Source organism: Oratosquilla oratoria, chromosome 7 (genome assembly GCF_046742065.1).
Source record: "Oratosquilla oratoria isolate Oo_2021 chromosome 7, ASM4674206v1, whole genome shotgun sequence".
NCBI lineage: Eukaryota > Metazoa > Arthropoda > Malacostraca > Stomatopoda > Squillidae > Oratosquilla > Oratosquilla oratoria.
This window is the reverse complement of record NC_134783.1, coordinates 50,680,596-50,693,095: the sequence shown is the minus strand read 5'-3', so window position 1 is coordinate 50,693,095 and position 12,500 is coordinate 50,680,596. Positions and strand designations below refer to the sequence as shown.

At 44.4% G+C, this 12,500-nt stretch overlaps 1 protein-coding gene across 8 annotated transcripts in view; it reads right to left on the bottom strand.

Moving 5' to 3' along the window:
• The window catches only part of LOC143027151 (uncharacterized), a 313,416-nt gene that overhangs the window by 270,727 nt on the left and 30,189 nt on the right, over window positions 1-12,500 (bottom strand). For 2 of the 8 annotated variants that reach the window (XM_076188228.1, XM_076188227.1), the window contains exon 1: window positions 6,230-7,567. The exons of 5 other annotated variants lie outside the window; for them this stretch is intronic. The gene's annotated coding sequence lies outside the window, so the exon portion shown is untranslated. Of the gene's footprint in view, window positions 1-1,850; window positions 1,902-6,229; window positions 7,568-12,500 lie in introns of those variants that run through there. One more of the 8 variants, XM_076188225.1, reaches the window with a different exon arrangement.

Genomic DNA, 12,500 nt, shown 5'->3' with positions numbered 1-12,500 from the left:
TTTTTGTTACCGTTATTGTTGTTGATGTTGCTGTTGTTATTGTTGTTGTTGCTTTTGTTATTGTAGTTCCTGTTGTTATTGCTGTTGCTGAGGTTATTACTATTGCCATTGTTATTGTTGTTACTGTTATCATTGTTGTCATTGTTGCTGATGTTGCTGCTGTTGTTTCAAGATGAAAGCGAGAGGGCTGGGAGATACGGAGAGCAAATGTAGAAAGAGTCTGTCTGCCAAGATGAGACACTCGAGGTAAGGAAGGGAAGGGGAGCCCCATTTGCCTCTTCTGATACTCCTCGAACTGGAGGAGGAGGAGGAAGAGGAGGAGGAGGAGGAGAAGTAGGAGGAGGAGGAGAAGGAGGAGGAGGGAGAGGAGAATGAGGAAGAAGAGAAAGAGGAAGAAGAGAAAGAGAAGTAGGAGGAGGAGGAAGAGGAGAATGAGGAGGAAGAGGAGAAAGAGGAGGAAAAGAAAGAGGAAGAAGAGAAAGAGAAGTAGGAGGAGGAGGAGGAAGAGGAGAATGAGGAGGAAGAGGAGAAAGAGGAGGAAGAGAAAGAGGAAGAAGAGAAAGAGGAAGAAGAGAAAGAGAAATAGGAGGAGGAGGAGGAAGAGGAGAATGAGGAGAAAGAGGAGAAAGGGAAAGAGGAAGAAGAGAAAGAGAAGTAGGAGGAGGAGGAGGAAGAGTAGAAAGAGGAGAAAGAGGAGGAAGACAAAGAGAAAGAAGAGAAATAGAAGGAAGAGGAAGAAGAGGAGGCGTAAGATGAGGAGTAGGAGGAGAAAGAGGAAGAGGAGGATAAGTGTGTGTGTGTGTGTGTGTGTGTGTGTGTGTGTGTGTGTGTGTGTGTGTGTGTGTGTGTGTGTGTGTGTGTGTGTGTGTGTGTGTGTGTGTGTGAGAGAGAGAGAGAGAGAGATAGAAAGAAAGAGAGAAAGAGAGAGAGGGAGAGGGAGAAAGAGAGGAAGAGTGAGAAAGAGAGCAGGAGAGAGCGAGAGATAGAGAGCAAAAGAGAGTTCGAGAGATAGTGAGAGAGAACAAGAGAGAGAAAGAGCAGGAGAGAAAGAGCAGGAGAGAGAGAGAGAGAGAGAGAGAGAGAGAGAGAGAGAGAGAGAGAGAGAGAGAGAGAGAGAAAGAGCAGGAGAGGGCGAGCGAGATAGAGAGCAAATGAGAGAGAGCGAGAGAAATAGTGCGAAAGATGGTGAGAGAATGAGAGAAAGAGCAGGAGAGAGAGAGAGAGAGAGAGAGAGAGAGAGAGAGAGAGAGAGAGAGAGAGAGAGAGAGAGAGAGAGAGAGAGAGAGAGAGAGAGAGAGAGAGAGAGAGAGAGAGAGAGAGAGAGAGAGAGAGAGAGAGAGAGAGAGAGAGAGAGAGAGAGAGAGAGAGAGAGAGAGAGAGAGAGAGAGAGAGAGAGAGAGAGAGAGAATGAGGCAGCAAAATTATAACCTTCACCAAACAATGTGTGAGTGTATAGCATCAAACGTCACCTAAGCATTCAACTCTTGCGCTTATTCCAACTGCCGCCAAGCAATTTCATTCATGAAAGGAAATCCCCCAATGACCCTCAAAACTGGGGGGGGCAAATCTCCCCCCCCTCCCCCCTCACCACCCTATTCTGAACTTCAAGGGCTTCCCATCTCGAAAGCCCTTGAACGGGGCTTGTGTTTACTCTGGCAGCTTCCTGGCGTTTTTATTCAGATGAAGGGAGTCCCCCCACCCCCACTCCCCCTTTCCCCCCCGCTCCCCCTTCCCCCCCTCCCCCCTCTTGCTGCGTTCGATATGTCTCCCTCTTTTACGAAGGAAGACGGGTGGATACAAAATTCGGAGTTTCTAGTTTAATTCTAAGTTTAAGTTTGATTTTGACTCACGGAAGGTTTACACCAGGAGTCGCTGTGCTGTGGCCAGGTTGTTGCAACATTCTGGCGAAATTATGGTAATGGTAATTATTATGGTAATTATTATTATTACTACTATCTATTACTATCTATTTAATGTACGTTATTAATATTTTCATTACTATCATTTTTATTATTTTTATTATTATAATTACTAAATCTATTATTATTATCATCATCATTATCGTTATGGTAATTATTATAATCATTACGACGAAAACGTGTAGTAATTAGAAATATAATTTTCATGAATAAATTACGACAGAAAATTTTTGACAAATATTTACGAGAGAAAACCTTGACAAAGTTCAAAATGAATATAAGAAAACTAAGGGCTTGTTATTGACACAAGGTTCAAATTTCGCTCCCCACATTTCTCTCTCTTTCTTTCTCTCTTTCTCTCTCTTTTTCACTCTCTTTCCCTCTCTCACTCTCTTTCACCCTCTTTCCCTCTCTCATCCTCGCTCTCCCTCTTTTTCCTTCTCTCTTTCCTTCTCTCTCTATCTTTCTCTATTTCTACCTCTCTCTCTTTCGCTTTCCCTCTCTCTCTCTTTCTCTTTCCCTCTCTCTCTCTCTCTCTCTCTTTCCATCTCCCGTTGTTTTTCGCTCACTGACCTTGAATACTGGTCATTAATGATTCGCATATTTTCGAAATTTCCGGGAGGCAAATACCATAGACGATTTCTTTAAGAAATTTTGGGTACGGTTGTTTTCTTCCGAAAACGATGGCTGAGTCTAGAGTGGTTAAGATGCACACAAACACACACACACACACAAACACACACACACACACACACACACACACACACACACACACACACACACACACACACGCACGCACACACACACGCACGCACGCACACACGCACGCACACACACACACACAAACGCACACTTACACATGCACACACACGCACACACAGTCACACATTCACACATACACACGTACACACACACACCTACATACACAGGGCTGAAATAATTTCAGTATCGCTGCGCTGCGGGTCGTTACTCCAACTCTCCTGGACGAGGAGTTGGGTGTGTATGCGCGTGTAAGGTCACAGCATTACCCATAGATCGGTCATATATAAGCTCTGAGCTCTTTTCCGGGAGGGTGATAGCTGTCGACCACGAGTCCAACACGTGATCCAAGACCATGGTGAATCACACACACACAAAGAATGTTTATATGTCATATGTGGGATGTGCATAGAAGGTTAGATGCTTAGAAGAAGCTTATGTTAAAGTAAACAACTTCTCGTCCTCGGCCTGTTTCGCTTGTGTTTGTCCAATGGGAAATACACTCAAGACATCATGAAGGAAACATTATGAGGAATTCTATGGGGAGGCCATCTCGTGACCTAGGCCACCAGCCAAATTCGAGGTCAGTTATGCCCTTGACACACACACACGCGCCCGCGCGGTCACACACAAACACGTACATACGAACACGTACATACGAACATGTACATACATACATTTTTACATACACATACGTACATGAGTACAATAAAAAACAAACTTCAAAGCCAAAAGCTGCGACAAAGCGTTGCGAGCCAAAGCACACACGAAAGAGGTCCCTATTACCAAAGCACACAGACACACACACACAGACAAAAAAAAAAAGGCAAGGGACACAAGCCAAACAAAGCGTCATGCAGATCCCAAGCAACAAAGCAAAGCACGAAAGCACCAATTTGGCACATCCTGGTCCACGTCGACAGCAGCAGGAAGCCCCCAAAGCACATAAAAAAGCACTAAAGTTCTTCGGAAGGCACACATACCACATTAGACTGCGCACAAAGAAGTGCGTTTTTTCTCCTATGAATAGAACATTCAACCATTTGCTGCTTTTCAAGGTCACAATTATCACCTGAATAAAATCGCCTGGCGGCAGACAGAGTTAGATAACTCAACTCTAACAAATAAACTGCGTCCCTCTGTTTTTTTATCTATATTTCATTTATCATTTTCTATAAATATCTATTAATCCAGTTTTGATTTATTATTTATTCGTCTATTTATTTACCTAGTTAATCATCTATTCATTTATTTATCTTATATAAATAATATGCTTATTTATTTATCTACTTATATTTCATCATCCATTTACTTATTTGTTCATTTGTTTATCATTCTACTCGTTTATCTCCTTATTGATTAATTTCAGCTTCAGGAAACTTTGCTTTGTCAAAGGATTAAAAGAGTTTTCCTTACACCCACGGAACAAATGAAATGATAACACAGCACTTGGCAATGATAACACAACAGCAAAGGTCAATGTCCTCCACAGGCTTCCCCCACGTCTTCACAATAACACCACGTCGCCCTAACACGGTACGTCAAAGACTTCGACGTGTCACAGACGTAACACCTTATCACCACAATATCAGTAGTGTTATCACCAACATGACTGTGGTGATAGCGAGGACCATTTCGTCTTCAACACCTTAAACCCCAAAGGGCGGACTTTATATATATATATATATATATATATATATATACATATATATATATATATATATATATACATATATATATATATATATATATATACATATATGTATATATATATATATATATATATATATATATATATATATATACATGTGTGTGCGTGTGTGTGTGTGTGTGTGTGTGTGTGTGTGTGTGTGTGTGTGTGTGTGTGTGTGTGTGTGTGTGTGTGTGTGTGTGTGTGTGTGTGTGTGTGTGTGTGTGTGTGTGTGTGTGTGCGTGCGTGCGTGTGTGTGTGTGTGTGTGTGTGTGTGTGTGCGTGCGTGTGTGTGTGTGTGTGTGTGTGTGTGTGTGTGTGTGTGTGTGTGTGTATGTGCGTGCGTGTGTGTGTGTGTGTGTGTCAAGGGCATAACTGACCTCAAATTTGGCTGGTGGCCTATGTCATGAGATGACCTCCCCATACAATTCCCCATAATGTTTTCTTCATGATGTCTTCGCACCCGAAACAGGCCGAGGACAAAAAGTTGTTTACTCGACCATAAGCTTCTTTTAAGTTTCCTTCTTATATGCACATCGAAAAAATAACATATAAACAGTCCTTGTGTGTGTGTGTGTGTGTGTGTGTGTGTGTGTGTGTGTGTGTGTGTGTGTGTGTGTGTGTGTGTGTGTGTGTGTGTGTGTGTGTGTGTGTGTGTGTGTGTGTGTGTGTGTGTGTGTGTGTGTGTGTGTGTGTGTGTGTGTGTGTGTGTGTCTAAGGTCACAGCACTACAAATAGAGCGAGCCATATACAAGCTCAGAGCTCTCAACTGGGAGGGTAATCGCTGTCGATCACGAGTCCAACACGTGATACAAGACAGAGTGAGTGAGTGAGTGAGTGAGTGAGTGAGTGAGTGAGTGAGTGTGTGTGTGTGTGTGTGTGTGTGTGTGTGTGTGTGTGTGTGTGTGTGTGTGTGTGTGTGTGTGTGTGTGTGTGTGTGTGTGTGTGTGTGTGTGTGTGTAAGCCTCTCTGGTTACCCACTGCGACCTCCCGGGGACTGACCAAACCTAACCGTGGGGGGATGCAGACTCACGGATGAAATGACCATTGCGAATGGCACCATGTGGCACGGTGACGCCAGTGCCTTGGCACTCCCTATCCCCCCTGGCATTCGTCTGCGGGGGTTGGCTCCGCCAGGGGAAACACGATGCTTGAGCGATACCATCGGAAATGCACGTATTTGTATTTTATGTTATATATATATATATATATATATATATATATATATATATATATATATTTATATATATATTTATATATATATATATATATATATATATATATATGTGTGTGTGTGTGTGTGTGTGTGTGTGTGTGTGTGTGTGTGTGTGTGTGTGTGTGTGTGTGTGTGTGTGTGTGTGTGTGTGTGTGTGTGCGTGTGTATGCGTAGGTATGTGTGTGTGTGTGTTTGCAATTACAGCCTCCCACATTTTTTTTCGCCATGATCGGGATGATGACGGCCTTAAACCGACAGTTTTTTTTTCCTTCTTCGTCTGAAGCACATGTATGCACGCAGACACACGCGCACACATACAAATGAAATAAAATAAAATGAAATAAAAATAAAATAAAATATATCAGCAGAGCTACACAATACACAAACTACCTAAAGCCAGGTCTCTGTCAGATGCAAACACTTCACAAACAACTCAACAAAACACGACACAAATAAACTCCACCAAAGCTCAAAATGGCACAGAGTTACGTGACACACCACACCTCAACCCATGACGTCACACCGTGTCACAATACATCACACGCCAAACCTTCATAACACCATAACTGCATCACACTATGACCAAACCACAACGAGGCTCATCACACTGCACCACACAAGAACACCACACACATCACACAGCACCTGCGTCAACCCAGCGAAGTCCTCGATCTGGTTTTAACGGTTTTAACCGTCACTTCGCCGCGAAGTCCTCAATTCTAACGGTTTTAACCGTCGCTCTTCCTTCGCCATCTTCCTCGGGGACCCTGATGCCGGAGACCCTCTGGACCTGAAGACGACCCCAGTGAAGAAGGACCTGCTTAGGAAAGGTCTCCCGTGGTAGGACGACCGAGGACGACTATATTGAGGATCACATCAGGAGGGCGAGTCAATTTGAGAAAATATTAAGAGGATTTTTTTTTTTTTTTTGGAGGGGGGCGAGCTTGTTTTGAGAATGTCAGGTTCCAGAAAGGAGGACAGGTGAAGTCTCAAGTCTATTTTGTTGTCTTCGAGGGCGAAGGGAGAGGACTTGTTTCAAGGGCGACTTTTCGAGGACAAGATGTCGAGGACGAGGTCGTTATTGCGACAAGGAGGGAGATGCAAGAGTACTTAAGGTCGACTTTTTGAGGACGAATTGTTGAGGATGAGGTCTTTGTGACTTCGAGGGTGAGCTTGCAGAGGAATGTGTTCGGTGTTACGGGCGAGGACAGGCGAGGACGAGCTTGGAGGAGAAGGAGATCCTTCAACTTGAGGACAAGATGTTGAGGATGAGGTGAGTTGGCCAACGAATTCTGAGGACGAGATGTACCCTTCAGTACGGTGACGTGGAGCCGCTTTCATTTCTGAGTACCACAGTTCTCCTGGTCGTAGATTTACGATGTAAACCAGTCGATCTCGTAATTATTCGACACAAAAAGTACAACGGCGAGCCACAAAACTGATTCCAAATATCAAAAATAAATCATACGAAAATCGACTTAAGCACATGAATCTGTTTTCCCTAAAAAAGCGTAGACTCAGAGGTGACTTGATACAGGTCTTTAAGATTTTAAAGGGAATTGACAACATCAAAAGTGACCAAATTTTCACATTGAATTAGAATCAGACAAGAAACAATGGTCTCAAACTGTCCGGAAATAGATTCAATTTGGAAGTAGGTAGAAACAACTTTGCCAACCGTGTAGTTAATGAATGGAATAAACTTCCTGCACAGGTAGTGCAATGTAGTTCAGTTCGAAGCTTTAAGAATCATTTAGATAAATACCTAAGTAAGATGCTGTAATTATTATAATTTATGTTATATTATTTATTTTTGTTTTGTTATAATTTGTCTGTCTGATTTTCATTTATTATTAGTTATATGTCAATTTATTATCATTTACTATTTACCTGTTTGTTTGTTATTCAACTATACCAATGCATTTATTTATGTATTTTAATTGTTATTTACATTGTTATAGTTTTAATTTATTATTATGATTTTTTTTTTTTTTTTTTTTTTTTTTTTTTCATCCGACCTAGATATGGATCAAAAGGTCTCCTGTCGGCATGCTTTGCCTTTGTAATCCTTTGTAATAGATACGCTTGTTACGACCTCGCAGATGGCGCGAGCAGTTGTTGTACCTACAAGTGAAACGAATTGTATTTTCTAGATTTTTTTTTCTAATCATAGGTTGATACTAGACGATTTTATTCATGTGAGGAAGTGACCAGTTTTTTTTTTTTTTTTTTCCTTATCGGAATTATCGGCTCAAGTTCTGCTCAAAGACATTTTTTTCATTTATTTGTTTATTAATTAATTTATTCATTTATTCACTTATGTTTGAAAATGTGAAGCGATCAACCTCAAATGCCCCCTGTAAGACCACCGACCTATCCCTTGGTGAACGATACAGCCTCTGACTTACAACTAGTTAAAGTTTCAAGAAGGCGATTTTTGATGAGAACTATTTTGTTTTTATTAATCATTCTTAAGACGGACGTCCCGAAAAGAGCATTTCTAACCAAAAATAAATAAATAAATAAATAAACGGTTATTCAAAATATATAAAATGATAATGAATAATAATAATAATAATAATAATAATAATAATAATAATAATAATAATAATAATAATAATCATGATGATAATGACGATGGCAATAATAAGAAATAGATAAACAAACAAATAAAATAAAATGGTCGATTGGTACCCATGGCAAGACACGTGGAGAGGTCACGTTGTCGACAGAATCTGGAGGATCGACTAAGGACGCAGACTACATACTCTGTGGGCGTTGCCACGGAATCAAGAAGACTCCATCAGATAAACTTAGTATGTTGGTTAGTAGATGGGGGGGGGGGGGAGGTGTAGGTGGGGAGGGGAAGGTAAAGACGGGGAGAGGGGCAGGGGAGAGGGGCAGGGAAGAGGGGGAGAGGGGCAGGGGAGAGGGAGAGGGAAGGGGGAGATGGGAGAGGAAGAGGGGAGGGGAGAGGTGGACGAGGAGGGAAGAGGGCGGAGAAGGGGAGGGAAGAGGGGGGAAAGGGGGAGGGAAGGGAGGGGGAAGAGGGGGGAAAGGGGGAGGGAAGGGAGGTGGGAAGAGGGGGTACTTTGGACTATGTATTGCCCTATAGTGCATAATATTGTATTTACTATACAATACAGTATAATACAATAATATACTATGATCTAACTTAGTGAACTTGAGTCTTTCTTCGTTTATAGTTCATAAAGGGTGGGGGATTATTGGGAGGGGGAGTTACTGGAAGGGGGGTTAGTGGGAGGGGGGATAACAAAAGGGGGATTAGTAGAAGGGGAATGTCTGTGGAGGGGGTGAGAATGCCTGTGGAAGGGGGAGGGTGTCAATGGAGGAGATGACTGTGGAAGGGGGAGATGTCTGTGGAGGGGAAGGATGTCTGTGGAGGGGAGGATGTCTGTGTAGGGGGAAGGATGTCTGTGGAGGGGGAGGATGTCTGTAGAGGGGGGAAGATGTCTGTGAAAGGGGAGATACCTGTGGAGGCGGGAGGGGGAAATGTCTGTATATGTGGTTTGGTCTACTGCTGCTTGATGATGATCTGATTTAACGTCACAAACTCCCCCCTATCAGGAGGCTAGGACGGTGCCCCTCACAGAGGATTTTGTTGTGTGGAATGAACCACCCCCTTAGTTCAACTTCGCCGGCGGCAGGGTTCGAACCGCCATCCCCTCGACCTTCGCCGCAAGTAACGACGCCCTAACCCGCTTTGCTAACGATCGATCTATTGGTGATTTCCCACGTTTCTTGAGGAAGTTGTGTAACAGGTACACGTGTAGGCAAATGTACACTTTCCTATTCTCCATGAGAACAAACACGTACCAATTCCTTAAACGAAGTTGTGACAACACAAATCTACCCTTTTCCTCCCAAAGACATACCTAAAATTCCTTTTTTCCGATTATCATCATTGGGACATTTTACTTAACCTGGCGGCACACTCGGCATTTCTCGCTAGCATGCTACTTGCTTTTGCTACTTGGTTTGAGAAGAAACGATTTCGGTTACGATCTTTTGTTTTTCAAATTTCCAAAAGTCAAATTACTCGTGTCAAATAACGAGAAGTTGAATGACGAACTAAGAGAAGTTAAACCTAGAATACGAATATTAGACACATTGTTGAAATGTTCTTACGGAAGTCTAGAATATTGTAACCGAAGTCGTTTCTACTCGAAAACGAAATAGCAAAAGCGAGTAGCATAATACCCTAGTGTGCCGCCACCTCTAGTCATGGGCCAACCACAGGACTGACAAAAGAGGGTCCGGACTCTCCGTTTGAGCGGTCCGAGGTGCCGCTTCCGACTGACTCGGTTTTACGAGTGACCGTATATCGAGTCTCAACTTCCCTCACACCCGCTGACACAGACCACAAGCGGACTCTCTTGATGATGATATTGGTTGGAGATAGGACGTTAACTGAGGGATAACTTATCGGGCAAATCCACACTGGTGGTGGGTTTCATGGCGACAGCTATTCTAGTGGAGGGGATGTTCGTGACTGGGTTCCTTGTGTCCAGGACGTTTTTAGGCTTTTGGATAGACAAAGGTTTGTTGGCTGTGATGTTGTTGGAGGTGCTCTGACTCGAAGTACTCTTACTAGTTAACTGCCTGCTGGGTACGGGTATGTTAGAAACGGGTACTTTACTGACGGGTATGTTAGAGACGGGTATTCTACTAACAGGTATGTTGGAGTTTGGGCTGTTCGACTTGGGATTGTTAACAGTGGGATTGTTAACTGTAGGGACGGTATGAACGGGCTTAATGAAAGAGGGCTTGTTACAACTGGGCTCGTTAAGGACATGTTCATCGAGGTTAGGCTTGTTGGGGACGGGCTCGTTAGGGGCTGGCTTCTTAGGGGTAGGCTTCTTAGGGGCGAGCTTGTTAGGCACAGGTTTGTGAGGGACAGACTTGTCAGAGACGGGCTTATTAGGGGTAGGCTTGTTAGGGGCGGGCTTATTAAGGACGGGCTTACTATGGACGGGTTTGTTAGGGACCGGATTGTTAATAGCGGGCTTACTAGGGGTGGACTTGCTAGGGGTGGACTTGCTAGGGGTGGGCTTGCTAGGGGTGGGCTTGCTAGGGGTGGGCTTGCTAGGGGCAGGCATGTTAGTGGTAGGCTTGTTATTAGCAAGCTTGCTAAGGGCGGGCCTACTAAGGGCGGGCTTGCTAGGGACAAGCTTGTTAGGAGCAGGCTTGCTAAGGATGGGCTTACTAAGGACTTGCTTGCTAGGGGCAGGACTATTAGGGACAAGCTTATTAGGGGCAAGCTTGTTAGGAACAGGCTTGTTAATGACAATCTTGTCAGGGACAGGTTTGTTAGGGACAGACTTGTTAGGGGCAGGCTCTTCAGGGGCAGGCTCTTCAGGGGCAGGCTTTTCAAGGGCAGGCTTGTTAGGGACAGGATTGTTAAGGGTGGGAGTATCCATGTCGAAAGTGGATTTACTTTGGGAAGGCACCTTAAAGGAAGCCTTCTCGAAGACAGGTTCATCGATGTCCTCGGTAAAGGTCATGCAATCTAAGGAGCGATTCTCGAAGGCAAACTCGCCGAAGACAGGGTCATCAAGGTCAGGTTCTTCAGGGATTGGTTCGATGAGGGAGGATCTCCACCGGAGAGGTCTTCCGAAGTGGGACCACCTACGAGGTCTCCTGACCGGGAACTCGCCGAGGACAGGCTGGCTTTGGCTGCGTTCCAAGGTTCTGGGTTCTTCAGGAGAAGACTGGCTGGGTTTGTGGCCACACTCGAAGTCATATCTTCCGAGTTCGGGATCACTGGAAGAGGTCTTCAGTTGAGAGGCTCTTTTAGCTTCTGTCTTCCTGATTCCCCATGGTTCCCGAGTAGCTTGGCTTCGACGATGTTCAGTGTGGACGGATTTGGTGCTGCTTGGAACTTGATTAGGGCCTTTTAGATTGAGGTTTGAGGTCTTTGGAATAGGTTTCTTAGTCCCAGCAGGATGCAAGGACACCTGGTCAAGAGGCTTCCTGGTCTCCGAGCTGATGGCACCGGGTTTCTTCGGGATGGAGGTCCTGACAGTACTATGGAGGGTAGATTTGTTGGACTGACTAAGGACGGGCTTATCCACGCAGGATGTCTTCGAGACAGGTTTCACAATGGGCTTTCTTGCAGCCGGCTTGGCCAGAAGAGAGGGTTTTTTCACGAGGGGTTTCCCGGAGTTCTTAACGGATTTGCTGAGGTCTGTCTTCATCGAGACAGACCCATCGTGATTGACGCTAATAACAAGAGGTTTCTGGGAGGCAGGGTTAATCACGACGGGCTTGTTGGCCAAATAAGCTTTCCCAGTCTTGGCTACAGGCTTAGCTACGACAGACTTCTTGGTGGTGATCCCAGAAGAAATAGGCTTGCTGGGAGACGAGATCTTGACGACAGGCTTAACTATGATGGGCTTCTGAGAAGCGGGCGTTTTAGGTTTCAGGGAGGGAACATTGGTGACAGGAACTACAGCGGGTTTGCAAATAGAAGAATCCTGAGTAACAGGCTTGTTGGTATTTGGTGTTATTAACATGGGTTTTGCTAAGACTGACTTGCTAGACGTGGGGTCACTAGTACTAGGTTTGATTAGCCTCGGCTTAACTAAGAAGGGTTTATCGGTAGTGGGTTTGACTAAGACAGGCTCATTAGAGGTGGAAGCCTTAGTGCTGGGCTTTTCATGTTCGGTGGGTTTCGTGGGGGCGGGTTTAACATAGCCGGGTTGGTAGGCAATAGGCTTAATTGGCTTGACAACTACAGCTTGTCCACGGGCAGGTCTTTTGACAGGTTCCTCCATGACAGGAACTTTGATTTTGGGCTTCTCAAGGCGGAGCCTCGAGTCTGTCTTGACACACGAAGGCATTGCAGGGTCGGTCTTGTCTCAGACTACCTCAACTCTTTCGCCACTACGACCCC